This window comes from Amblyomma maculatum, chromosome 3 (genome assembly GCF_055883805.1).
Source record: "Amblyomma maculatum isolate TAMU_Amacu chromosome 3, ASM5588380v1, whole genome shotgun sequence".
In the NCBI taxonomy this organism is placed as follows: Eukaryota; Metazoa; Arthropoda; class Arachnida; order Ixodida; family Ixodidae; genus Amblyomma; species Amblyomma maculatum.
Genome location: NC_139346.1, coordinates 22,623,719 through 22,651,514, shown reverse-complemented (window position 1 = coordinate 22,651,514; position 27,796 = coordinate 22,623,719). Strand labels below are relative to the sequence as shown.

Sequence of the window (27,796 nt, the reverse complement as noted above, 5' to 3'; positions counted from 1 at the left end):
AGTATATCCGCCCGCTGGAATCACAGTAATAAAGCCGCATGCCGGCGGCTGTCAAATAAGAACAATAAATGAATTTGATGGTTTGCGGCATTACTCCCCTCTTAAAAACGCATCGCCTCGATGCTTACAAAATAAACACGGGGAAGTAAACAAAATTTTAGAAATAAAAAGAACTGGGGCTTTAGCGCATGTGATAAGGTTTTAGGCGCACAACATGGACGATATCTGGGCGCGCCCGGTGCCACTGCGATGTGGTCGCACCGTCGGGAATGACCTCGTAGTTAAGCTGTCCGATGCGTCGAAGGACTCTGTCTGGGCCGAAGTATAGTCGCAAGTGCTTTTCCTTAGCACGCGGCGGTGAATCGGTGCGAAACAGACTTGGTCTCCAGGGCTGTACTCTGCGTCGCGTCGTCGCAAGTTGTATCCTCGGGCGTCGGTGCGTTGCTGGTATTTAATGCACACTAGGGCGAGTCGTTGGCTTCCTCTGCACGCTGAAGATGGACGGTGACGTCCAGGTTCTCCTCGTCGGTTACGTGCGGCAGCATTGCGTTGAGCGTCGTCGTGGGCTCCCTGCCTTACGCAAGACTGAACGAGGTCGACCTGGTTGTCTCCTGGACGGCAGTGTTATAAGCGAAGATGACGTAGGGTAGAACGGCGTCCCATATCCTGTGTTTAGCGCCGACATACATTCATTCCTGTCCGCAATCGTTTTGTTGAGACGCTCCGTAAGTCCATTTGTCTGAGGATGGTACGCAGTTGTTTGTCGATGGCTTGTATGACTGTAATTCAGGATGGCGTGCTTCAGCTCTGCCGTAAATCCCATTCCCCTGTCGACGATGAGCACTTCTGGGGCGCCGTGTCGCAAAAAAAAAATTTGTTCTACATAAAACTTTGCGACTTCCGCCGCGGTATCATTGCGTAGTGCTTTTTCTTTGGCGTAGCGGGTAATGTAGTCAGTGGCCATGGTGATCCACTTGTTCCCCATAGATGAAGATAGAAAGGGGCGGAGGCAATCCATCCCGATTTGTTCAAAAGGCATGGTTTGGGGCGGTATCTGTTTCAGCAATCCAGCTGGTCTGATCGGCGGATCGAGTATTGCATCGCTGGCACTTCCGGCATGTTTTCACGTAATGGCCGACATCGGCAGACAGTTGCGGCTAGTAGTACTTCTCCTGGATTCGATGCAGCGTGCGCGCAAATCCGAGATACCTTGCTGTTTGCTCGTCATGCAACACATAAAGAATTTCCTGCCTAAGGCTTCTAGGCACCCCAAGAAGCTGCGCGGTCTTGTTGGGAGCGAAGTTCTTTACATCATTGTTTAAGGCGAACGAAAACAACCGACGCCTAAACCCAGCAGGAGGCCAAGCGGTCTTGACTTCCAAGAAATCAGCTAGGTCTTTCAGCTCAGGATCTCGTCGCTGCTGTTGTTCACAACGGCTGGCGCTTACCGGTCCGAGAAAGGCGTCGTCGTCATCGTCTTTAGGGGGAGCGTCGGCGGGAGCGCGGGATAAGCAGTCTGCGTCATAGTGCTTGCAACACAACGAGTCACGTCAAATTCTTGAAGCTGTAAGATCCATCGGGCAATGCGGTCAAAGAGGTCTTTCAAATTAGCCAGCCAGCAGAGTGCGTGGTGATCGCTTACCACCATGAATGGTCGACCTTACAAGTACGGACGGAACTTTGAAATGGCACTGATGATCGCGAGGCACTCTTTCTCGGTTGTCGAGTAATTGACTTAGGCTTTTAGGAGAGACCTGCTCGCACCGGTGATTACTTTCTCGTGTCCGGCACTCTTCCGAACAAGAATAGCTCCTACGCCCACACTGCTCGCGTCGGTATGAATTTCAGTCTCGGCGTTTTCATCAAAGTGGCCAAGGACAGCAGAGGACTTAAGTTCGTCGAAGGCTTCTCCTTGCGGCGCTTCCCATTTAAAAGGTGTCAGCTTTTGTAAGCTGCGTCAACTGTTCGGAGATGCGCGGAAAGTTTTTGACAAATTGTCGGTAGTAAGAGCCTAGAGCAAGGAACCTGCACACAGCTTTCTTGTCGGTAGACGGTGAATCCTGCGCGATCGCAGCGGTTTTTTTTGGGTCTGAGTGAACACCATCCTTGCTAACGGCGTGACCTAGAATCCGCAGTTCCTAGCAGGCGAAAAGGCATTTCTATAATTTTAATGTTAGTCCCGATGACCTGATGGCATCCCGCACTGACTGCGCCCATTTCAGATGGTCTTCAAAGTTTGACGAGAAGCCAACGATGTCGTCCAAGTATACCAAACGAATTTTCCGCTTTAATCCAGCCAGGACAGTGCCTATTACTTGTTGGAATGTGGCTCGCGCGGAGCACAGGTCAAATGGCATTACCTAGAATTCGAAGAAGCAGTCTGGTGTTATGAACTTCGTCTTCTCGCGGTCTCTTTCGTCGACCTCAGTTTCCCAGTAGCCGCTATTCAAGTCCGTGGATGAGAAATATCTAGCGTTGCAGGGATGGTCTAGAGAGTCGTCGATGCGGTGGAGGATGTTATTCTAGTCAAGCACCCGTAATCGACGCAGAAGCGAAGGGTGCCGTCTTTCTTCTTTACTAAAGCAACTGGTGCCACGCAGGAGCTCCTTGCTGGCTGGATAGCGTCGTACTGAAGCATTGTTTCTACTTGATAGCGGATGGCTCGCGTTCTCGCGAAAATACACGGTAGGTCTTTGACGCAAAGGCCTCGCGTGTTCATCTGGGATGATGCAGTGCTTGGCCAAAGGAGTTTGTCGAACTTTTGAGGCTGACGAAAAGCATTCGCTGTAATTTTGAAGAATGGTCCGCATCTGGTCTTGCCTGCTTCGGGATAATGCTGGATTAATATCAAACTTGGGGTAAGTTTGGCCATTCGCTGGCTCGTCGGGGAGGGCAAAGACATTGCTGATGTCTCCCAATTCGTCGAGAAAAGCGACCATTAATGCCTTCTTGAGGTTACCCGCACCTGAGCTTTTCCAATCCGAAAATGGGCAATACCTGCTGCGATGCCAAGACCTCTATTCAGTAAGAACTGGGTGTTTTTTTCGATTACCCGTTCAGATACTTCGACTTCTGTACCCAGAGGGACGATGCCGCTTGATCGCGGCGGCAGGGTCAATTCTTCGTTGAGAACGTTTAGAGCGATTTGATGCGTCGATATCATCGTGGGAGGTATGGCGTTGTCCACTGGGAGCTTAATGAGTTTTGAGTGAATGTAGATGATCACCCGATGCTCATTGAGAAAATCTATACCTAGAATAACGTCTCGCAAGCAGTTCTGTAGGACCACGAAGCTCGTAGGATAAGTACGCCCGTTTACTGTCACTCTTGCGGTGCATAGCTCGAATGGCGTAATAAGGTTCCCACAAGTGGTGCGCATTAGCGGGCCATCACAAGTGGTCGTCGCTTTCTTGAGCTGAGCGGCGAACGCTCCACTGATGACAGAATAGTCGGCTCCATGTGTCTACCAGGGCGGTGACTGTACGACCACCGACAGCAACTTGGTCGCTTGTTCGCTTCATCACATTGCCCATGGGCCTTGGTGTGCGACCTCGGCTCAGTCGTTTATTGAGGTCTCAATCGAGGCACACAGTTGTCACTTCGCTGGGCGGTGGTGTCGGCTTGCACTGTGGTCGTGTTGTCGATGTTGTCGTACGTAGCTGCAGTGCCACTTCAGAGTCTGGGCGCTTGATGGTCGAGGTAGTCTTCATAGGGCCCGTCGTCGTAAAAGCGGTGTCGTCGTCTTTCGTCGTCGTCATGGGCAGATTTTCGGTTTTACCCTATTGGGCAACCTCTCCTCTAAAGGCTGCTCTCTTTAGTTTCCCTAACGGAGGCTTGGGTACCTTCCTCGAGGAGTGCCATCATAGTTGCGGCCTGGTAATGCAAATCGGGCGCTGTACGTCGATGGAGAGCGATACCGACGGCTTAGTTCATCTGCTCTCCGTAAGTAGTTCTCGATTTCTTCCGGTCGTTCACCAGGACGGGGTCGTGGGGCATTGTTGGCGAAGCTGCGAAGCTGCGCAGAAGGGCAATGGCATAGGATGTGGCCGGCCTCACCGCAGTGGAAGCATAGTGGTTGGCTATTGGACATCCTCCAGACGTCGCATTTTCTGGGACTTGCAGGTCGTAGGTATGCTTGGCGGCTGGGGGCCAAGGAGCGGCTTTCGGGGAAAGGAGGTAGCGACGAGGCCCAGGAAGGTCACTTCGGGGTGCAGGGCGACGTAATGCAGCAGCATAGTACATGGCCGCTGCTTCTTGCACTGCATCAGTTGGAGCTGTCGAACGCCCACTGCCTGTTTGACTTCGTCATGAAGTCCAAGAGCGTCGCCACCTGGGGTTGTCGAGATGGTGGCAGCAAGCGGCGGAGTTCTTCTCGGATGATCTCTCGGATAGGGTCCCGAACGCTGTCTTCGCTCGCAGACGCGTTGCTGTAGTGACTTGCGCACGTCGGTTCGAGTGGTCGTTCGTAGTGGCGCATCCGGTTGTCCAACGTCTTCTCGATGGTAGACGCTTCAATTTCAAATTCCGCCTCGAATTTTGGCGGATTTCTGACAAGTCCTGCAAAAAGACTCTTTAACGCCTCGCATTTAAAATTTCACTCTCTCACCTTGCGGTCATGTTAGGGTCGGCGCGGCGAAAGAGGCGCTTCATCTCCAGAATATAAGCCAGGACAGGCTCAATAAGGAGTTGGTCTGGATTGAAGGAGGGCCTCGGCTCTTCTCTTTCGGGTAACACTTGCAAAGGCATTCAAAATAACTTTCTTGAAAATGCCCCAGTCCTTCAAAGCTGCCTCATGATTTTCGAACCATATACGGGCAGATACTTCAAAAGCAAAATATTCTTGCTTTAGCTTCGCTTCGTCGTTACAGGTGTTGAATGTTGCGACGCGTTCGAACAGGTCAAGCCAGTCTTCCGCTTCGTCATCCGGTCGTCCTTTGAAGCAGGGGGGCTCAGAGGGTTGGACGAAAACCAAGGGTACTGTCTGCTCGGCGGATGCCATCTTCTGGGTGCGTCACGGTGTCGAGATTCCGCACCTCCACCAGATCTCACGTGGTAGCGACAAGGCCGATGACACAAATGCACTGAAGAAACTCTATATTGGCTGACTTGTGCACACAAAAGAACTAAGCGATTCGGCGCGGATATAACAAAAAGAAGTTTATTTGGCACACTGAGCGTACAATTGAAACGCAAAGGTCATCGTGGGTGCGATATTTATGCAGTAGTCAATAATACACGCTATTCACGGTGCTCAAACAAAGGATAATAATAACCATAGTCACAGCTGTCTGTACGCCCTCTCTTCCCTTGAGGGAAATAAAACTCAAACGGCACAGCAAAGTGTGCAAATTACGTCTCCCAAAAACAAAAAGCAGTTTGACAGAGTGCCCGATTACCGCTCATAGAGGCGCAATATAAGTGTGAGCACTGCGCTTACTCAAAACCTCGTGTAGAAGATTAAAAAGGGGAAGGGGGATACGTGGCTTGCAGGATAGTACAGCAAGGCCGCCAACTTCATCAGCCCGCTGCCCCCTACAACAAAGAAGCGCGTATGCCAACGCCGCAGAAACCGCGCCTCACCATCTCTTTCCAGCTGATCAGACAAGTACTTCCAGATGATGAGGCGCAGGTTCCGTAGCGCTGGGTACATTGCGTGAGCAGGAGTCCGATGTGCCTCAGCGAGGCAGCGACGGCGCCACAGTATGGTAGTGGCGACAACTAAACGAGGAAAAAAGCCGCGCTGGCGTCTTGAGCTGGGACCTACGTGAACTCTGAACATGCGCTGCACGAGGTGGTGTTGGTGGTTAAAACATTTATTAACCATTAAATAGTTACAGAGAGGTGATTGGGTTAAAGCCTTAGCGGACTCCTCCCCTCACAATGCTAGGTGGAGCCCCTATTTCGGGACCCCTTTGGCAAGCGACGCCGCTCGCGTCCGCTGAACCAAGGCCTTTAGAGCCTTGAGCTCTTGGCAGCAAGGCGGCCTCCCAGTCCTCTCTTGTGGGTTTGAATGAATGGGTTTGATTGGCACGCCCAGACTATGTGGAAGGTGTCAGCCACCTCCCCACAGTACTGGCACGCACGATCAAAGAATGGGTTGAAATGTTTAAGCACCGCCGGGCACAGTACAATATTGGTAAATAGTTTGATGAGGAGGCACTCGTCAGCGCGATACAGTCCCTTACAAGGGGCCGGGTAGCGCCTGTGCTCCTCCTTGTAGTAATCGGTGATATCTTTGAATGTAAGGGCCAGATTGTCTGATTGGGAGTAGGCTTCCAAGGACAGGGAGATAGCCCGGAGAGAGAGTGCGCGGGCGGCCTGATCGGCCTGTTCGTTTCCATTGAGCCCCTGAAGACCGGGTGCCCAAATGAGGTTATGCGGAGTTGGGTATATGTATCGGCAGCTAGATTGCAGTATACGCCGGGAAATCGGGGGTGCCCACCCCAGCCTATAGTTCCGACAGGCCTCTCGCGAGTCGGGGTTGATGTGTTTCGACTTGGGAATACTGAGAGCCAGAGCAATAGCAATCTCATCCGCGTGCGTCATATGGTAGGCTTTGAATGTTAGGGTGTTAACTGTGTTCGTGTTGAATACGACTGCAGCTGTATACCCCCCCCCCCCCCCCCGTGGTGTAGGCCGGCAACGTCAACGCAATACACGTGTTGTTGGTGACCATAGTGTCGCTCCAACGCTCCCGCGCGCGCCAGCGAGGACCACTGTGGCCTTCTGTGGACATGTTGTGGGGAAGGGGTCGGACTCGGAGGGCGCGTCTCCAGAGTTCTGGCACTCTCACCCTTTCCTCAATGTGGTATTCGTGTTTGATATGTAGCCGGTCCAAGAGGCGGCGACCGGACGTGGTCTATGCATGACGCGTGTATTGGTTGAGTAAGTGGGCTTCTCGAAGCTCCCGGAAGGTGTTCACCACGCCAAGGGACAGAAATCTCTGGTTCGACGTGCTGACCGAAGGTCAAGAGCCCGCTTGATGACTTTTTCAGTGGAGCCACATCGTGCGTGCAACAACACATTAAAAAAAAAACATGTAACGTTTCTACTCCACCAAAATTGGCGCATCAATCGTTGGGTTCCCACCTGGCGAGGCGTTGGCGCGTGGGAAGGACCTCCGAGCGCATGTTCCACTGAAAATGTACAACTTCATTGGTAATTCGGCCTATCGCCCATGCCCGCCTTTTTGAAATGGTTGCCATTCGGGCTTCATCCGGTGTAAAGCGCGCACACGCGATTTGTTCTCTAAGCTGAATTGATGGAGTGTCTGTAAGGCTCGCATCAGGTAAATCGGCGTCTAACGCCTCTTTCATTCCTCCAACAGTGCGATAGAAAGAGGATGGCCTCTCCGCTTGAGGGCCCACATGCCTTCCAGGACTGAAAGCATGGTACGCCGTGCTTAACCAGTAGAAGAGTAGTAAGCGTCCTGAGTACGACTCCCTTGTGAGAAGGGAACCAACTAACCTCACTGCCAGCACCCGCGACACAGTAGAGATGCACGGCAGTCCGAGGTCCCCCTCCCCCCCCCCCCCCTGATTTGTTGACAGTGTTAACAAGTGAAGGGCAACCAACGCTGTCCAGCCGTCCCACACAAAGGTGCCTACAAGAGACGCGAGGCGGCCCGCTGTACGGCGCTGAATTATTGCGGCGCGTGCAACATAAAGAGCGAAAGCGCACACAGGGGTTTTCACAAGCGTGGCTTTTGCCCTTAATGAGAGCCTGAAAAGCACGGCATCTGAAAGAGCGCGTGTTGCTAGCCACACACTTTCTTCAAAAGTACGGGAAGAAATTCCACCTGCTTCAAACAGCATCCCAACAAACAGACTGCGGCCACAAAGTGCACCGCCACAGGCAGGAGATCTCTGAAAGAGCCAAAACGTAGCGCATGGCTTGTGCTGGGGTTGAGCTGTGCACCTGACAGAAGGGCGTATTGGTCAAAGGTAGATAGGAAGACTGGAAGCTCTCGTTGTCCCAAACAAAAACACAGATATCATCTGCATACGCAGAAACTACAAGCGTTTCCTGTCCTACCATTGGGAAGCCCCGGATTCCTTTGTCGGCGACTACTTTACGCAGAAAAGGATCCAGAGCAAGCACGAAAAGGGCCGGTGAGAGCAGGCACCCTTGTCGTGCCCCTCATATTACCGCAAAACGGCCTGCGATGGTGCCATTGAGGACACGTTGGCTGGTTAAACTCTTATATAGTGATCGTATGAGTAGTACTAAATCAATCAGTAAGCCAAAGCAACTAAGCACATCAAAAAGATAGCTGTGATCTACGTTATCAAAAGCCGTGGCATGGTCTAAAGCAACGAATAAACCACTGACACTTTTGGCATTAGTGTAAGCAAATACATCTCTCGTTAACGTAAGGGAGGCAAGCACCGACCTACCATTTACCGCGCAGGACTGGTAAGTGCTTACCAGATCTTCTAGGTGGCGCGCAGCCTTCTAACGAGGAGAGTGGCAATCAGTTTATAATCAGTGTTCAGGAGGGTAACTGGTCGCCAAGACGCCGGGTTTGATGGTGTCAAGCCATCCTTTAGGAGCAAGACGATGCGCCTAGCGCTAAAGGAGAGTGCCTCCGTGCCATTTGAAACAAACCGTTCACAAGCTTAAGAATTAAACCACCCATGATGTCAAAATAGGTGGTGCAAAAACCTGCAACCATCCCATCTGGACCAGGTGCAGTAAACTGATTCATGGCCCCTAAGGCGTCGCGCACCTCCTCAATAGAAGCTGGAGATGTAAGTGCCACGCTTGCCTCTTCAGGGAGCTGAGGGAGGGGCCCGCAGAAGGAGCTGACAGCTTTTTCATAACCTTCGTGTTTGTCGATGCCTTGGGACGAGAACAGGGCAGCAAAATGGCCGCAAAAGATGCTCTGGATATCGGCTTCATACGAATAGGAAGTACCATATTCCAAGATTACTTCATCCACTTACGGTGACCGAACTTTAGACTGACCTTGCGAGCGCGCCTGCCCAATGTCAGCTGTGTCAACAAGGGGAATGCGTGAACCTGCTGCCAAATGGTGATGAGCGGGAGCTGTTCTCAAGGATGCGATGATTCCAAGTGCACAGTGCGTTAAGATACTCTCTCACGCGAAAGTTAACTCGCCGCAATCGCGTACAATCCGCATACGCCTGAGGACGTCGTTAAGCGCCGTAGTAACACGGACGCGCCCCGCTTTCCCCTTGAGAACGAGAACATCTCGCCATCGTAATTTCAGGGTATCCCAGCCCGTGGGAGTCAAGTGAGTCTCATCCGATACCAATGCACGCAGTTCCGCGCGAATGGTAGTAATACAGTCATCATGCAGTATAGACGCGTCCATTCGCCGCATTAGTGGGCTGTTGGAGCGTCCGGGCGCCCCCCGCGCCCCCTGCGGCGTCCTCATTACTAGGAGACGGTCACTGATGCTTCCGATCGCAGCAGGAAAGAGCAACACCTCAAAATCAAGCAAATTCGCCGCCAGTGTAGGGGATATAAACTCCGTTTAGCCGGCTAGCACTCCGACCCCTAGCTCGCGTTGCCACAAAATTGTCCCCGTGTAGTGCGGCCCATGTGTCCTGAAGGCACAGGGAGCGGACAAGCTTCCCTAGTTCTTTGGCATGACAATTTGAAGCGCCTTGTCTAGGCCTCTGATGTCGCACCATGAGTCCAACACACAGTTAAAGTATCCGTGCAGGACGTGCGGAATATCATAAAAAAAATTTGGTGCAATAGACTTGAAGACCTCGTTCGTCAAACTACGCGTGACCGGCGCGTAAACGTTGACGAAACGAGTTCTCCGGCCGTCCAAAAAAAAAACGTCCACCGCTATCAAGCGACCGTCGAGACCGAACGTGCAGTGAGCACTCCATGTAAACGCATGGTTAAGAAAAACGATACCCACGCTGCAAAACCGCGAGTCCATGAAAGAAAAAAAGGCATCTTCATTTGGACCCATTACTAGCCGTAAAGGCTATGCGTCCAACCAACTGTTCGTGTACAGTTTTTTACCACAAATAAAGAAAATAAAGGCGAAAAAAGTGACACCTGCAGGTGTATGGAAATTGTAATCCCGCAAACAGAAAGCATCAAATTGGTACAAACGTGCAAGGTGTAGCACTTGCCGCTGCTTATCGGGATTACGAAACGGTTGCACGTTAAAAGTAAGAAAGCGAAACCTAGCCATCATAACAAACTAATGAATGAAACCAAACCAACGAAGAAGAAACGGAGCAGGATAACAAACAAAACGGCGACGGACGCACGTTATAGTTCTGCGAACAAAGCTTGCGAGTGCACCCTTCGTCGGCGCCATGGAATGGCATGACGATACCCCGCAGGTCCCCGCTTAGATCCCCGCTGTTGGCTCGACGGCGACGCGGCGGCGACGACACGCAGACTACAGGCGGCGAAAACGTCCCGCCAGAGAGTGGCTGCAGAGGAAAGCACACAGTCACACTCGAACGAACACACACTGCACCGCACGCACCGTCCATCGTTCACCATCGGCGCCAGCGAAGCCGTGGTGCCGATAGAATAGCTGTGGCTAGGGTGGAGCGCCAATGTAGCGGCGCTTTGTCCTTCGCAAAGCGGGGAAGGATAAGGTTGGCCGTCACGGCCTGTCACCTTGCAGAGAGATGCCATAACGCTTACGTCTCGGAAAGCGAGACATCCATTGGAGCGTCCTTCTCAGTGGTCATCGGCTTCTTTTTTGGAGCCGAAAGCGTCGTCGCGCATGCTCCACCACGCAATGCCGGGTGTTGGTGCTTTGTTTCGTCAGCACCATCTAGAAGCCACTTTTTCCGCGCACTTATTCGTTGGGTATTGGGAGCACTTGCGCCCAACGCGCGCAACGACCCGGACAGGAGACTAGGTGCTCTGGAAAGCTCCGATTCATGACTGTAGTCTCCGGACAGTGCATTTACGGTGGCTCCAGGTGAGGGAGAAGCCGCCGACTCCAAATAGGCCTCTGGCAGAGTGCGATCCTTCGTAGTGGGTGTGTTCAGAGCCGCACTCTCGTATGTCGGTGTGGCGGGAAGGTGCGACGCGTCCGAGAAATACACAAAGGACGACTCGTCATCGGTCGTAAATTCCGAGCCCGTGACGTCGGATTCCGGCGACTGGACGGCATTGGACACCCTGTCAGCTTCGCCCTCAGAGTTTGTAGTGAGAGTTTTACTGGACACTACTGAGGGCTCATTGAGGACTGTCACGGCGGCGTTTCCAACTTGGTGCGACGTGGTATCAGGCGTAGCAGCGGCCGCATACGAGCGCGGCATCACGCAGTCCTTGGTAACGAAGTTGCCGCCGCACCGTTTACACGCTGCTTGGCATGCCTCTGTCTCGTGGCTGTACGTGGAGCAGCGGCCACAACGTGCCGCGGTGCAGGAAGCACCAAAATGACCCTGTGCGCCCAACTCGGAGCACTTGCGATACTGGAGCTTCGCACGGTGTTCAGTGAAGTGATGAAGTTGGGCGGTGCCCGCAGCATGTCTAGCTTTACCAGCCGTGCTCCGTTACGCACATAACTCTTTCCCTTGAAAAGAGGCTCGGTAACAGAGCGGACCTTGCCGTACGGCTTTAGAGCGGCGGCAAGGGAGTCGTCGGTCACCGACGGTGGTCGACGGAACACAGTCACGTAAGCCACTGGAGCAACCATTTGCGCCAGTGGTACCTGCTTTCCAGCGACGATGATCGTGCCCGACGCTACCATCTTAGTTGCTGGAGCCGTAGACGAGACAGCAGCTGGGAACTTTGTTCCGTCGAGTTGCTGCAGACACTGGAGGCCCCCGACACCGACGACCGCCTCGAGTGCGTCAATTAGGTCGTCCGCCGGAGCAGGCTCCAGCGGGGTGAACTGAAAGCATTGCGATTTCGAAGGGCGCTGGACTGGAGGCGGCAAATCCATGGCTGCCCTAGCCGCGGACACCACGGCTGGAAGCGTGGCGCCTGCGCCCTGTAACTGGTAGCGGGACCCCGAGGACGAGTTGGATCCGGGGGCCGCCGGAGTATGCGTCAATGAAGGCAGTTCGACGACGGCGATAGAAACAACCATGCTCGGCTGTCATCGAACAAAGAATGGCCGTTGCACCCGGCAACGGCTGGAATCACAGTGATAAGGCCGCATGCCGGTGGCTTTTTAGAAAGAAAAAATAAATGATTTTGATGTTTCGCGGCAATACCTACAAAAGTAAAATCAACCTGCCCTCGGTCGGTATAGCTTTAGAAAGGTCATGTACTGACCCAATTAACTGTATCACTGTTGAAAACCCTCGCCGGAACCCGTGTTGACAGTAAGAAAGTAGTCTGGTTGTTTCTATAAAGATATGTTTCGCAATAATCTGTTCTATAACCTTGCAGCAGTCTGAAGTGACAGAGGTCGATAGTTGCTCATGAGTGTGCGGTTGCCACTTTTAAATGCAGGCATAACAATGGCAGAGCGCCCGTCTTGGGGCACATAATTTGTTACAACTTACAAGTGATTTTCGAAATATAATTACCAATTAGAAGGACATCCATTCAGCATCCCACTTAAAGAAACACTTCAAAAAACACGCAAGTATTCCATTTCTTGAAGTGGGACGCTGAATGGCTGTCCTTCTAATTGGTAAGTATATTTCGGTAATTAGTGGTAGTTAGTGAAGTGGTAATTATATCCCACTTCAAGAAACACGTAAGTATTCCATAGAGTGCAGCGGTGGCGTAGCTGTAGAACATCCGCCTCGCATGCAAGAGGACCGGGGCTGAAATCCCGGTGCCGCGCAATTATCCACCGGAAAAAAAATACGCGTGTCGATGGAATTGCATAAACAAGTTTGGGGTGCGACATGATGCCGGTGAACACCTCCGGCAACGCACTCCCTCACCAGAACAGGAGTTGGCCCACTCTGGTGCAGTAATTGGCCGCAACCTCTCATGATAAGCTCCATAAAACCCCGGCCCTCAGTCACCAGCGGCTGCGGAACAACTGACCACGGCGGCGGTCAGACCTGTGACGCAGCAGGGGGTGCTAAGAATTCCTGGCTCCGCTGGACAGGCCGCCACTGGAAACTGACCCTGGCAACGTTTGACGCTAGAACCCTAGCTAGTGAAGCTAATTTAGCAGTGCTGTTAGAGGAACTAGAGCGCATGAAATGGGATGTCATAGGGCTTAGTGAGGTTAGGAGGCCGAATGAGGCTTATACTGTACTGAAGGATGGGCATGTACTGTGTTATCGAGGTTTACCAGAGAGGCGACAACTAGAAGTAGGTTTCCTTGTCAATAAGTAATAGCTGTCAATATAGATGAATTCTATAGTATTAATGAGAGGGTGGCAGGCATCGTAATTAGGCTTAATAGGCGGTATAAACTGAAGGTTGTACAGGCCTATGCACCTACAAGTAGTTATGGTGACCAGGCAGTTGAAAGCTTCTACGAAGATGTAGAATCGGCAATGCGAAAACTAAAGACGCAGTATACTGTACTAATTGGCGACTTCAATGCCAGGGTAGGGAAAAAGCAGGCAGGAGACCTGGGAGTAGGTGACTATGGCATTGGTTCCAGGAATACCAGGGGGGAGTTACTAGTTGAGTTTGCAGAGTGAAATAATTTACGAATCATGAATACCTTCTTCATCAAGAAGGAAGAACCGGAAATTGTCATGGAAAAGTCCTAACGGGGTGACTAAACATGAAATTGACTTCATAATGTGTTCAACCCCCGCCATTATGCAAGATGTAGAGGTGATTGGGAAAGTGTGATGCAGTGAACACAGGATGGCGAGGTCCCGAATTAGCCGAAATCTGAAGAAGAAACGCAACAGATTAGTAAGAAAGCAACCAATCAACGAATTAGCGGTGAGGGGGAGGGCAGAAGAGTTCAGGATCTCGCTACAGAATAGATATTCAGCTCTAACCGAGGATGGCGACATTACCCTAGAAGCAATGAACAATATTCAGAGATATCATTACTGAGTGCGCGGTAGAAGTAGGCGGTAGGGTAGTTAGAGATGATACCGGTAAGCTGTCTAAGGAGACGAAAGATTTGATTAAGAATCGCTAGAGTATGAAAGCTTCCAATCCAACAGACCAGATCAAATTGGCCGAGATATCAAAGCTAATCAATAAGCGCAAGGTGGCCATTATAGGGAAGTGTAACATGGAGAAAATTGAGCATGCTGTAAAGAACGGGGGAAGCCTTAAAGCGGTAAAGAAGAAATTGGGCATAGGCAAAAACCAGATGTATGCGATAAGGGACAAGGCGGGCAATGTCATCACGAATATGGACAAGATAGTCAAAGTAGCCGAGGAGTTCTATACAGATCTCTACAGTAGCCAAAGTAGTCAGGACCGTAATGAGATTGGCGGTAGGGAAAAACAGTTAGACGTTCCACCACTTACGAAGGACGAGGTCAAGAAAGCATTAGAAACTAGGAAAAGAAGGTAATCAGCTGGAGAGGATCAGATAACTGCAGATTTGCTGAAGGGCGGGGGGGATGTCGTGATAGAAAAACTGGCCAACCTGTATACGCAGTGCCTGGTGTCATCGACGGTACCGGAACCATAGAAGAATGCAAACATTATCTTCATTCATAAGAAAGGCAACTCTAAGGACCTTAAAAATTACAGACCAATCAGCTTACTGTCTGTTACGTGTAAGGTATTTACTAAGGTAATCCCTAATAGAATCAGGACAACCATAGAATCAGGCAATCAAGCAAAGGATCAAGCAGGTTTTCGGAAACGGTACTCTACTATCGATCATATCCATACCATCAATCAGGTGATAGAAAAATGCTTGGAATATAACCAGCCCTTATACATAGCATTCATTGGTTACAAAAAAACATTTGACTCGGTTGAAACCTCGGCGGCGATGCAGGCATTGCGAAATAAGGGGTAGACGAGCCGTACGTGAAAGTGCTGGAAGATATATATATATATATAGTGGCTGCACAGCAACCATAGTTCTGCATAAAGAAAGTAACAAAATTCCCATAAAGAAAGATGTTAGTCAAGGAGAGAGAATCTCCCCAGTACTATTCACAGCTTTCTTATAGGAAGTATTCAGAGACTTGGAATGGGAGCAGTTAGGGATAAGGGTAGATGGAGAATACCTCAGTAATCTGCGATTTGCTGATGGCATTGCCTTGCTAAGCAACTCGTGGGATGAACTGCAAATAATGATTGATGACCTAGACAAGGAAAGTAGAAAGGTAGGCTTGGAAATCAATGTGCAGAAGGCTATGGTAATGTTCAACAGCCTCGGGAAGGAACGGCAGTCTACATTAGGTAGCGAAGAGGCGAATATGTCTACTTAGGACAGGTAGTAACCGCAGATCCGGACCATGAAAAGGAAATAACAAGAATAATAAGATTGGGATGGAGCGCATTTGGCGAGCACTCGCAGATTATGACTAGCAGCTTACCGGTATCGCTCGAGAGGAAAGTATACAACAGTTGCATCTTACCTGTACTCACCTTTGGGGCTGAAACCTGGAAGCTAATCAAAAGGGTTCTACTTAAGTTGAGGACAACTCAGAGGGCTATTTAACGAAAAATGGTAGGGGTAACATTAAGAGATAGGAAGTGTGCAGAGTGGGTCAGAGAAATAACTCACGTTACCGACATTCTAGCGGAAATTAAGAAGAAGAAATGGACATGGGCAGGACATGTAGTGCGAAGAGAAGATAACCGATGGTCGCTTAGGGTAACAAACTGGATTCCAAGGGAAGGAAAGCGTAGCAGAGGGCGGCAGAAAGTTAGGTGGGCGGATGAGGTTAAGACGTTCGCAGGGGTCAAGTGGATGCAGCTAGCACAGAACAGGGTTAAGTGTAGAAATATGGGAGAGGCTTTCGCCCTGCTGTGGGTATAGTCAGGCTGCTGCTGCTGCTGCTGCTGCTGCTGCTGCTGCTGCTGCTGCTGCTGCTGCTGCTGCTGCTGATGATGATATGATGATGATGAAGTATTCTATATGGAGCAATAGCTTTTCTTTCATAGAATTGTAACAGCTGCTGAAACACATTACTCTGATTAAATTCAATAGCAGTGATAAACATTTACAAGAATGTGCTTCGTCGCGCAATTCCGTTTGGCTCGTTCTTCCTGCGAATACGGATTGGAAATATTTAATTAAATGCTATATCCGATTTATCTGCAATAAGGCCATCGGCCACTGTCTCCTGATTTACTGTTTTCTTTCTTTTATTAAGATAGCGCCAAACATTTTCTGGAAAATTTCTCAGAAAACCAGTTAGAGTGTGAGTAAAAAAATTCACAGTGGCTTAGCTGTATTTAAGCCTAGAGGAGATTTCTAAAGCAAGAGAGGCGAAGTGTCTCCAATGGAAGTACGACACCACCTGTTAAGACAGGTTCACACTGCGGAAACATTTGGTCGACTCTGTTTGGCGACAGCATGTTCGCATAATGTCAGCTACCCTGTCACACTAATTCAACACGAACTGTGCGGAAGTAAGTCTTTGTCGCCAGGTTACACGGAACGGAAAGGTCTGCAGGAATCCCTGGCAAACGCCTTGTCACACTGAAAATACAACTTCGGCGACGCTCTTCTGCTGCTCTCTAGCCTAGCCGTGGGCTAGGGTGTCTCGATCCGCGCCCGCTCTCCGGAGAGCGGGCGCGCATCAAGGCACCCTACCGCGGCCGACTCCGGAGTCCGGCGCACAAAAGAGGAGGCGAGCCTCGACGGCCACCGCAAGGAGGGGTCTTGCGCACAAGAAAGGGCCGGAGATAAGAATAGAACCAGGGCGGCTACATCACAGCTGGTTTCAGTTGTGGCCCACTGCCCAACTGCATTCAAGACGCCGTACCGCGGGAGACAACAAAGCGATTAAGGGGAGCTTTTTCTTTCAAGTCTGCTTGTGAGCTCGAAAACCATTATAAAACGATCAATCACGGTTAAGTGGCGGGAGTGGTGTGTCGTCGCTGGGATTTTCGCTCGGCCAGCGAACAAGTCAAACACTGCCGACGACCGCGGTTCGCATTTAGTTTTCGTGGCCCAAGTCTGTCACTTCGACGTAACACCACGGCAACCTGCCTTGTTTCTCAGCTGCTTGTGCAGTGTGACAAGCTGCTTGGAAACAAGTGTCTTCGGAAACAAGTCTCCGGCTTGACAGGCGGACAGGTTTTCTCCACGCCGCTGTTGTGTTCCCGCAGTGTGAACCGGGCTTTAGGGTACCTCGATGCGCGCGCCCTGGCACCCTCGAAGGGTGGAGACAACTGCGCTATATTTTGGCCCACCTTTCTCATAGCGATTCAGGAGCGCTCCTGTTATCTGCAATCCCAATCTTGAACGCGCGCCAAGGAACGCCACGCGACAGCCGCCGCAAAAGCGGGACACGCTTGCGTGGGCTCAAATATGGAGGCGTAGAGGCGGCACCACGGTGGAAGAATAGACTCGGCACTGACACTTTCAAAAAATGTCCCCACTCTCCAGAGTGGCGGAGGGAAGTGCGCGCATCGAGAAACCCTGCCACCTGTTAGGCAACCTTACCACCTGTTAGACCACAGCGCACCTAGTGGGAGAAGCGCGAAACGCCCGGCGAGGCTAAGTGCCACGCTACGCCGAATAATAATAATAATAATAATAATAATAATAATAATAATAATAATAATAATAATAATAATAATAATAATAATAATAATAATAATAATAATAATAATAATAATAATAATAATAATAATAATAATAATTGGTAAAGGGAAAGGCGCAGTATCTGTCTCTGTGGACACCTGAACCGCGCCGTAAGGGAAGGGATGAAGATGGGAGTGAAAGTGGATAGAGAGAAAGGGGAGCCGTAGTGGAGGCTGCGGAGTAATTTCGACCACCTGGGGATCTTTAACGTGCGCTGACATCGCACAGCACACGGACGCCACACGCCAAAGAGCACTACTTGGTAGCCCATAGCCTCGTTTATACTTTTCCAGTTCGAGTTTCTAGCGATAGGCGGCGCTAACAGCCCTGGGTGCACTACTGTCTAATGCCGCAGGGAATTTATAGCAAGGACACAAAAATGGAAATAGACGAAGAAGGGGAGTGTAGTCTGGGAAGTAATCATAAACGTGGGCCCTTGAAGAAAAGAGAAATGCAACTTGGACAAAAAGTAAACCCAAAATTAAACGACGATTAAATAGCGCAGATAGCAGCAGACATGGAGGAAGAAATAGAGAAAAGACCCATGGAAGACTGGGATTATGAACAGGTAGAACTACTCATAAGGAGGAACATTAAGGAGGTTAAAGTAGCAAACCTCTGGCATGGAAAGAGGAAGCCACGGAGCTGGTGGAATAAGGAAATCAGGGAAGCTATTGAACAACGACGGTCTGCTTCAAGGGAACACCGAGATGCAAAGAAAGCAGAGGTATCTCAGGAGGAAATCGACCAAATATTTGGGTCATATCGACAAAAGAAACTTGAGGTACAGGCCCTCGTCCAAAGTAAAATAAAGCAGTCCACCGATCGCTGGATGGCCGACATACACGATGCCTCCAGAGGCGGAACAAGAAAATTTTGGAACCATAAAGCTGGATAGGAAAAAGAATCAAAGAAAGCAGGATCGGATTCAAGATAACGAGGGAAATTGTTTAAAGGCAGACAACGCAGTGAACTACATTACAACAGTTATAGCTGAGTCATCTAAGAGCGACGATAGGGTATTCTCCGCAAATCAGGAAGCAACACAAGGTAGCAGAATACAAAGCCGCTTAGAACTGACCACTCTAAACTGGAACAAGGCAGAACAAAATATTCCTAAAAACACATCTACAGGAATAAATGGAATTCCGATCAAGCTGATTAAAGAACTGGGTCCAAAAAGTAAGGAAATGTTGTTAAAAGCTTTGCAAACAGTCATAACGAATAAGCAAATTCCGAACAGCTGGCGGCAGAGTAAAATGAATTTGATTTATAAAGGGAAAGGAGAAAGGATGCACATAAAGTCCTACTGGCCGATTACCATAACATCTGTTATGTACAGGTTGGCCATGCAGGCGGTGAAATTAAAGGTGCAAGCATGGGTAGAAAGCAGCAAGATACTCGGAGAACTTCAGAACGGCTTTAGAAATGGTAGGCGCTTAGATGATAGCCTATTCGTGCTTACCCAATGCATCGAAATATCTAGAGTGGAAAATAGGCCTTTGTATTGGCCTTCCCTGTTTACGACAACATAAACAGGGAACGCCTGTAGAACATATTAAAAGAAGGTATCTGGTATGAGATAATAGAGTTCCTACAGGAAATATAACGGGATATCAAAGTAGAAATTACATGGAAAGGGATAAGAAGTATGGAAGATGTCAAAGTATGCAAAGCATTAAGACAAGGCTGTCCTCTATCACCGCGACAGTTTTTGCTTTATATAATAAACCTGGAACGGAGGATACAGAAAAGTAACCTGGGTTTTAACCTGTCACATAGATTAGGTGGAAAGGCTGTAGAGCAGCGCCTCGCCGGTTTGATGCATGCAGACGATATTGTGCTGCTGGCTGAGAGTCTGGAAGAATTGCAAACTCTAGTTAAGTATTGCGCAGACGAAGGGGATGCTCTAGGCTTCAGTTTGAGCGCAGTTACGTCCGGTCTGATGATTTTCAACTGCTCAACAGATAATGGTCTTAAATTACAAGGCCATGAAATACCCAGAGTAGCAGAATATAAATATCTGGGGGTATGGGTAAACGAAGGATTGGCACACATTGGAAAGCATAAATTGGAAAGCATACATTGGAATCACTTATGGCCAATGGGCGAAGAAATGCCGCGATAATGAAGCATAGGGGATTGTGGGGATACAACAGGTATGAGGTTTTGACGGGTATTTGGAAAGGAATTATGGTGCCCGGACTTACTTTTGGAAATGCGGTTTTGTGCCTAAAATCAGAGGTACAGTCGACATTAGAAATAAATCAGAGAGCTGATTGACGATTAGCGCTAGGTGCCCACGGCAAAAGCACAAATGAGCCGGTACAGGGAGATATGGGCTGGGCATCTTTCGAAGTACGGGAAGCTCAGAGTAAAATATTATATGAGAAACGTCTGAGGAAATTGGACAGTAATAGATGGGCAGCTAAAGTATTGAAATACCTATACTTAAAAAGCGTTGACTCACAATAGAGGAAAAGAACTAGGAAACAAACTAGTAAGCAAGTTAGTCACAAGGACGGAGAAACAAAGAGCCTTAAGCAACAGGTGAAAGACGCAGAAGGTAAAAATTGAATAACTTCGATGGAAAAGAAACAGAGTGTGGAATTATACCGAAAGTGGAAAAGGCAGATCAGGAAAGAAGCTTTCTTTAATAAATCAAGAGGCAGTGCCCTACTTTTTGAGGCTAGATCAGGGTGCCTTAGTACACGCAGCTACAAAAAGAAATTTAGCAATGAAGATGACGCATGTGCTGTATGTGGTAACTCCAGTGAAACAATTGACTGTATTATACTCGAATGTAATGGTATCCATCCGGAATTGACGCAAGCACAGTCACTCTTCCTGAAGCTCTGGGAATTAGAGTTACCAGTGTCCGAGTGAATAAACCGGTGGTGGAAACTAGCAATAAACGACTTGAAGATTTGTGGCTTAAAAGCAGCGAAGAGACATAATGTTATTAATGGAGAAACAAAAATTTATTAAATAGAATGATGGTATAGTTAACGAATCAAAAACAATAACTAAGATAAAGGGAGAAAAATGAGCATGATACTACTGCTACCACCTCGTTTTAAAGGGGACGTTCCTATATTCCATCCATCCATCCATCCATCCATCCATCCATCCATCCATCCATCCATCCATCCATCCATCCATCCATCCATCCATCCATCCATCCGTCCATCCATCCATCCGTCCGTCCATCCATCCGTCCGTCCGTCCATCCGTCCGTCCATCCGTCCATCCGTGCATCCGTCCGTCCGTCCGTCCGTCCGTCCGTCCGTCCGTCCGTCCATCCATCCATCCATCCATCCATCCATCCATCCATCCATCCATCCATCCATCCATCCATCCATCCATCCATCCATCCATCCATCCATCCATCCATCCATCCATCCATCCATCCATCCATCCATCCATCCATCCATCCATCCATCCATCCATCCATCCATCCATCCGGAGCAGACGCATGGCATGTATTCTGCCTAACGAATATTTACAGCTCATTTCGTACTAAAAAAATACCGCCGAGAAGTGTGATATAATTTCCATGTTCACGCTACGCTTGTCTGATAAATATGATATCATATTTGCCTGATATAAGTCAGCCTAAACTTGTATGTTTTCATAGCGGAGCATCAGTACAAGTCATAGCAATTGCGTCTAACATCGTGCTGATGTTAGTGTGGATGCCGGGGCTTTTTCTCAAAAGAGCAAAAGAAATGTGATAGATTTATTGCCCGTGTATAGTGACAAAGACCCATGCACTATAATAGCATAGTTCTCGGTCCACATTTAGTCGCGAAATGGAAGCTGCAGAAACAACTAAACTTCATGTCAAACAGCTATTGTAAAATTTATGAGACTTTTTCTTTTCACTTCCCTTTAATGTTTTATGCATATCTGTCTGTCTTTTATGCGTGCTAATTTTCAGCTCAGTTGAAGCCTACGAGCACAAAATGTTCTGCGTTAATATGCAGGTAAAGAAATGCAATCATAATTATGTACATCACAACAGCTTTATTGCTACATGTATTCCAGGCTTCTTGAAGTCAAAGGCCTGGTCAGGATGATGCATGATGAGTGACACCGACCAAAAAAAAAACATTTTTCATCACTTTCACTTTGTCTTCTTCTATAACTTCAGTTGCTTCCGCGACAGTAGCTTGACTAGAATAGCAGCTTGGGCATGTTGGTTATGCATCTTGAGGATAACAGCGCGGGACACAGGACGGGAGCACAAGATTAGAGGACGACACAACGAGCGCTGACTTTCAACAACGTTTATTTTGGAACACCCTCAGCTTCTTATACCCTAACGCCACAGACGCGTACAGATGACTTGCACATATTAGCAAAGTTAAAAAACAAAACAAAAACATAATATTAGATAAATAAATACACGTTCCACATAACCTTTTGTTGCACACAGCGTGGTGCACTCTCTGAACACTCATGGAGACGATTGCACATTCAGCAGTTCGATTTCTTTTTGTGTTAACAGCAGGGACGGTTTGCTTACACATCGTTCCTGCAGTCTAGCTATCTCAGCGGCTTCAATTATCTCCCGAACCAGCGCCTCATTATGTTTTGCTAGAACTTTACATTGGGTGAATTGCACGCAGCAAGTTTTTGACGCGCAGTCTCTTACATGGATCCCCAAATGCCTGCTTTTTTGTTCGACGTTGTTTTTGTGTTCTTTCAGCCTGTCATTTGTGCACCTTCCAGTCTGTCCTACGTATTCCTTCCCACACTTCAAGGGTATGGAATAAACAACGCCTTCCGCGCACTCCACAAAACGACTCTGGTGGTTTGTTACGCACCCCCTCTGCCTTTGCGATCCATCAGCGTTTACACGTCGGCAGAGGCTTTTCAATTTTTCAGGAGCAGTAAGCACTACATTAACGCCTGCTCTACGACCGATCTTTTTTAAGCGATGGGAAATGTTGTGCACATACGGTATGGCCACAATCCTGCGCTTGTTTGTTGTCTCCCTGTTCTCGTCACCTTGTTGAGCACCGACACGCTCGAGTCTCAACTTCTTGTTCAAACGTTCCGCAACAGAAACAAGCAAATGTGATGGGTACCCAGCTCCTGTAAGGCGGTCAACCTGGCGATGAAAACTGGCCTCCATGGTGTGAGTGCATGACTTCTTGAGAGCATTTGACAAACAAAGGTTTGCAACTGCTCTTTTCACAAGTTTGGAATGAGCCGAGTAGAAAGGGAGTGGCGCCTTGTCACCTCTGGGTTCATAAGCCCAGCAGACCTTCCCTTGCCCGAAATCAAGTCTGAGATCTAGAAATCTCATAGACCCCTGTACCGGGACTTCGTGGGTAATCGTGAGCGGCTGAAGAACATGGTTAAAGCACGCCACTACTTCCTGAGCTACGTCTTGGGCGTTCGTGCCGCGGCCATCACAGAGCACAAGGTAGTCATCGACGTACCTAAACACTTTGCGGACGCTTGTGCCGGGGAGGGCGTTCAGAAGGATTCTGTCTTTCTGGGCGAGGTACAAGTCACTGAGGATTGGTGCAATACAAGAACCTATGCACACGCCGCTTTTTTGGAGATACATGTTACCCTCCCAGAGGACATGGGTAGACTTCAAATAGACAGCAAGCAGCTCCAAGAACCCGCCTGTCGACACACCACAGGTATTTTGGAAAGTGATTGCACCGTACGTATCTATGCAAGTCTCTACACATTCTAGGAGATCATCTTGGGGAATCAAATAGTACAGATCTTTTACATAGTAGATGTAAAAGATCTGTACTATTCGATTCCCCAAGAGGGGAATCGGGAGGGTAACATGTATCTCCAAAAAAGCGGCGTGTGCATAGGTTCTTGTATTGCACCAATCCTCAGTGACTTGTACCTCGCCCAGAAAGACAGAATCCTTCTGAACGCCCTCCCCGGCACAAGCGTCCGCAAAGTGTTTAGGTACGTCGATGACTACCTTGTGCTCTGTGATGGCCGCGGCACGAACGCCCAAGACGTAGCTCAGGAAGTAGTGGCGTGCTTTAACCACGTTCTTCAGCCGCTCACGATTACCTACGAAGTCCCGGTACAGGGGTCTATGAGATTTCTAGATCTCAGACTTGATTTCGGGCAAGGGAAGGTCTGCTGGGCTTATGAACCCAGAGGTGACAAGGCGCCACTCCCTTTCTACTCGGCTCATTCGAAACTTGTGAAAAGAGCAGTTGCAAACCTTTGTTTGTCAAATGCTCTCAAGAAGTCATGCACTCACACCATGGAGGCCAGTTTTCATCGCCAGGTTGACCGCCTTACAGGAGCTGGGTACCCATCACATTTGCTTGTTTCTGTTGCGGAACGTTTGAACAAGAAGTTGAGACTCGAGCGTGTCGGTGCTCAACAAGGTGACGAGAACAGGGAGACAACAAACAAGCGCAGGATTGTGGCCATACCGTATGTGCACAACATTTCCCATCGCTTAAAAAAGATCGGTCGTAGAGCAGGCGTTAATGTAGTGCTTACTGCTCCTGAAAAATTGAAAAGCCTCTGCCGACGTGTAAACGCTGATGGATCGCAAAGGCAGAGGGGGTGCGTAACAAACCACCAGAGTCGTTTTGTGGAGTGCGCGGAAGGCGTTGTTTATTCCATACCCTTGAAGTGTGGGAAGGAATACGTAGGACAGACTGGAAGGTGCACAAATGACAGGCTGAAAGAACACAAAAACAACGTCGAACAAAAAAGCAGGCATTTGGGGATCCATGTAAGAGACTGCGCGTCAAAAACTTGCTGCGTGCAATTCACCCAATGTAAAGTTCTAGCAAAACATAATGAGGCGCTGGTTCGGGAGATAATTGAAGCCGCTGAGATAGCTAGGCAGCAGGAACGATGTGTAAGCAAACCGGCCCTGCTGTTAACACAAAAAGAAATCGAACTGCTGAATGTGCAATCGTCTCCATGAGTGTTCAGAGAGTGCACCACGCTGTGTGCAACAAAAGGTTATGTGGAACGTGTATTTATTTATCTAATATTATGTTTTTGTTTTGTTTTTTAACTTTGCTAATATGTGCAAGTCATCTGTACGCGTCTGTGGCGTTAGGGTATAAGAAGCTGAGGGTGTTCCAAAATAAACGTTGTTGAAAGTCAGCGCTCGTTGTGTCGTCCTCTAATCTTGTGCTCCCGTCCTGTGTCCCGCGCTGTTATCCTCAAGTAGCTTGACGAAAAATGTCTTGGCCAAGTCATTTTTGTCTATTACAGACAGAGCATAGTCGGTAAATATTGGCCTGAAATACTTTGTACACACAATTTTTAAGAGCTCCAGGTAGTGCTCGGGGAAAGAACACTTGAGAACTTCACAGTCTGCCAGTACAGTGACAGCATTCTCTACAGCTTTGTGCAGTGGCTTATCAAGATTCCTTCTCTTGCTCGATATCACCTCAATGTACATTTTCAAGGCACTCTGCACACGCTCAGATTCACTAGAAGGGTACAGGAGCCCTCCTCTGTCCTGGTGCCGGATCAGACTGTCACACGGAGATGATGATACTGGCTGGGATACAAGCAAAATGCAGCTGCTGAAGTCTATCTGTTCATGAATTACACGAGCCAGGTAGCCTCCTACCATGGCGATTGCTGCGATATCCACTGTGGGAAGAAAGCTGCCTGGAGTCTTAAGCTTATCTGCAGGCACTCTCGTCGCTTCTATTGGGAACTGGCCCGAGTGATCAGCACTCGATTTACTGGCATTATGTAGTGCCCCTGTCACATGACTTGTGGCGTCAAGTACATTGTTGCAGTTAGAAATTTAAATTATTCCGGTCTTCAGTACTTTTTTCATTCCAGAAAAAACAGCTTGGGCATCTGTCTGATCATTGCTACCAGAAGATCTCCGAAGCCATCCAAAAAAAGATTCTATTGGGTCTGATGAAAACTTTCGTGTGAGAACAAACCTGAATTTCGAAACTTGTAGCAGGTGCCTCACGCACTCCACATTTGACTTGGTTGTCATCACCAAAGCGGGGTATGTTTCTTTACTTAGAAACTGCTTCTGTGTGCATTTGGCCTTCATATCTTCAAGGTACTCGAGAAAAAATGTCAACAGCCAGGTGAGGCTGGTATCATCCGCTGTTTCATACTGCATGACATCAGGCAATTTTTGGCGGACATGCTGGACGCAATTACTTATGTCCATCAGCAAGAACCAACGGTGCACAGTTGTCATGAACTGAACTGTGGGGCCCACAGCGGCGAAAGTAATGTCTGATGTGCGGCCCGCTTGCTCTTTAAGCACCATGAGTGCTGCGGTGACTGTTGGCGAGAAGATTTGAGCAGCCCTTGACACGTTCATTGTTTCAATATTTGAAGGATAAACGTGCTTCCTGGTCAGAAATCTTACTGGCTTCAGAATATTTCCTTGCTGAATGCGGTACAGCTGCTTCAGGTGAGAGGACGAAACTTCACCACTCTCACCAAGGTCTCGCGCCCGAAACTGTGATGTGATGTTTTTGATTAGGTGTCACTGGTCAAACGCAAAAAAACAACTTTCGTGCTGGATTCTCAGGGTGCTGACTGCAACGTGTAAGGGTTTCATTGCATAGGAGTACCATGGCGAGAACATTGATCTAGTGCTTGTCAGTTACAATGCGCATCCTAAGAAAACCTGTTGCTTTTACCTGCTTAATTATGTGTTTCAATAACACAAACAGCTGCTGGCCAGTGCAGCTCTTGGTAAAGAAATAGCCCACAGGGATTCGAATGCGCACTGAGAGGCCGGTAAGCACAAAACTCTAGAGGGAATTTATCAGTAGTGGTTAAGAGGTGCTTGCCTTGACACGTACTTTCCACAGATTACTTCTCCAACAAAAGCATCTCTCTGTTTGTTGTATTGCAGCCGTTACTTAATTTTCATTCCATCAACAACCAATGAGCACGTCCTGGCCTGCTCACTCTTAAGAATTTCCACTTCAGTTTGAAGTCGTTGTTGGACTAATGGTGTAAAGCCCACTTTACCTGATATTGCTCCCTAAAATCTCTGCAAAGTTCCTCGGCTTGGAATATTTATCATGCCCTCCTTTCGGATGTGCTCGTAAGCCTTCGTTGATAGGTTCCTAAGCACAATCGAATGACGAACTGTAATCTCAGACCACTTCGGCCGAGTTTTTGAAAAGTTCCTTACTTGGTCCAGAGGTATGCTAGCACACAAGTGTTTTTCACATGCTTTTACGATGCTGGAAAAAGAAGCCAGGTAGCAGGTCTGTTTTAGACGCTGGGAGTAGCACTTCTCTTGAACTTGTGGGTTTTGCATCCCTCTTTGTAGTTCGTGAAGATGAAGTGCCTGCTACAAGCTACCGAATACCGCGACGCCGTATTCGGTTCCGAGTCCTTCCTTGCGATAACTTTCAGCCACCTTCCGCGTAACTCTGAATCACTGGGGATTTCATGAAATGAAATGCTGGGGACGTTTCGTTGCGAGTCCGATTTGCATTTCAGCACACAACAGTAGGCCATTTCAGGACACAACACGTGCAAACCGCACCCAAAACGCACTGCTTGCGTCCGTCAGTCGTGCCAGACCTGCTAGACAGGGCTGGTGTAGGCACCTCGCTGATAAAATCGGCAGAGCAATGTTGCCTACCAACGGCCATCTCCCCGCCTTTGAGCAGGCACTCTCAAGTATTAAGGAAGCTATGGCTAGTCCATCTTCGCCTCGCTAATGACATCACACCAGGGATGGATGGATGGAATAAAGGAGCGTCCCCATTGAAACGGGGTGGTGGCTGTAGCTATCATTCTCATTTTTCTACCTATATCTTAATTATTGATTTACATTGGTTAACTAATCCATCATTCAATTTATAAAATTTTTGTTTCCACATTACTAACATTATGTCACTTCTCTGCTTTTAAGCCACCAATCTTCCAGTCGTTTTTTGCTAATTTCTACCGCCGGTTTATTCACCCGGCCACTAGTATCTCTAAACCCCAGAGCCTCAGGAACAGTGACTGCGCCTGCACCAACGTCCGGATGGATACCATTACATTCGAATATAATATGGTCAATTGTTTCACTGGAGTTACCTCATACAGCACATGCGTCATCTCCATCGTTAAATTTCTTTTTGTAGCTGCGTGTTCTAAGGCACCCTGATCTAGCTTCAAAAAGTAGGGCACTGCCTCTTGTGTTATATAAGAAATCTT

At 48.7% G+C, this 27,796-nt stretch overlaps 1 pseudogene; it reads right to left on the bottom strand.

The window, feature by feature from the left end:
* Positions 1-11,272: 11,272 nt before the first annotated feature.
* Positions 11,273-26,903, bottom strand: LOC146194331 (uncharacterized; annotated as a pseudogene).
* Positions 26,904-27,796: the final 893 nt, after the last annotated feature.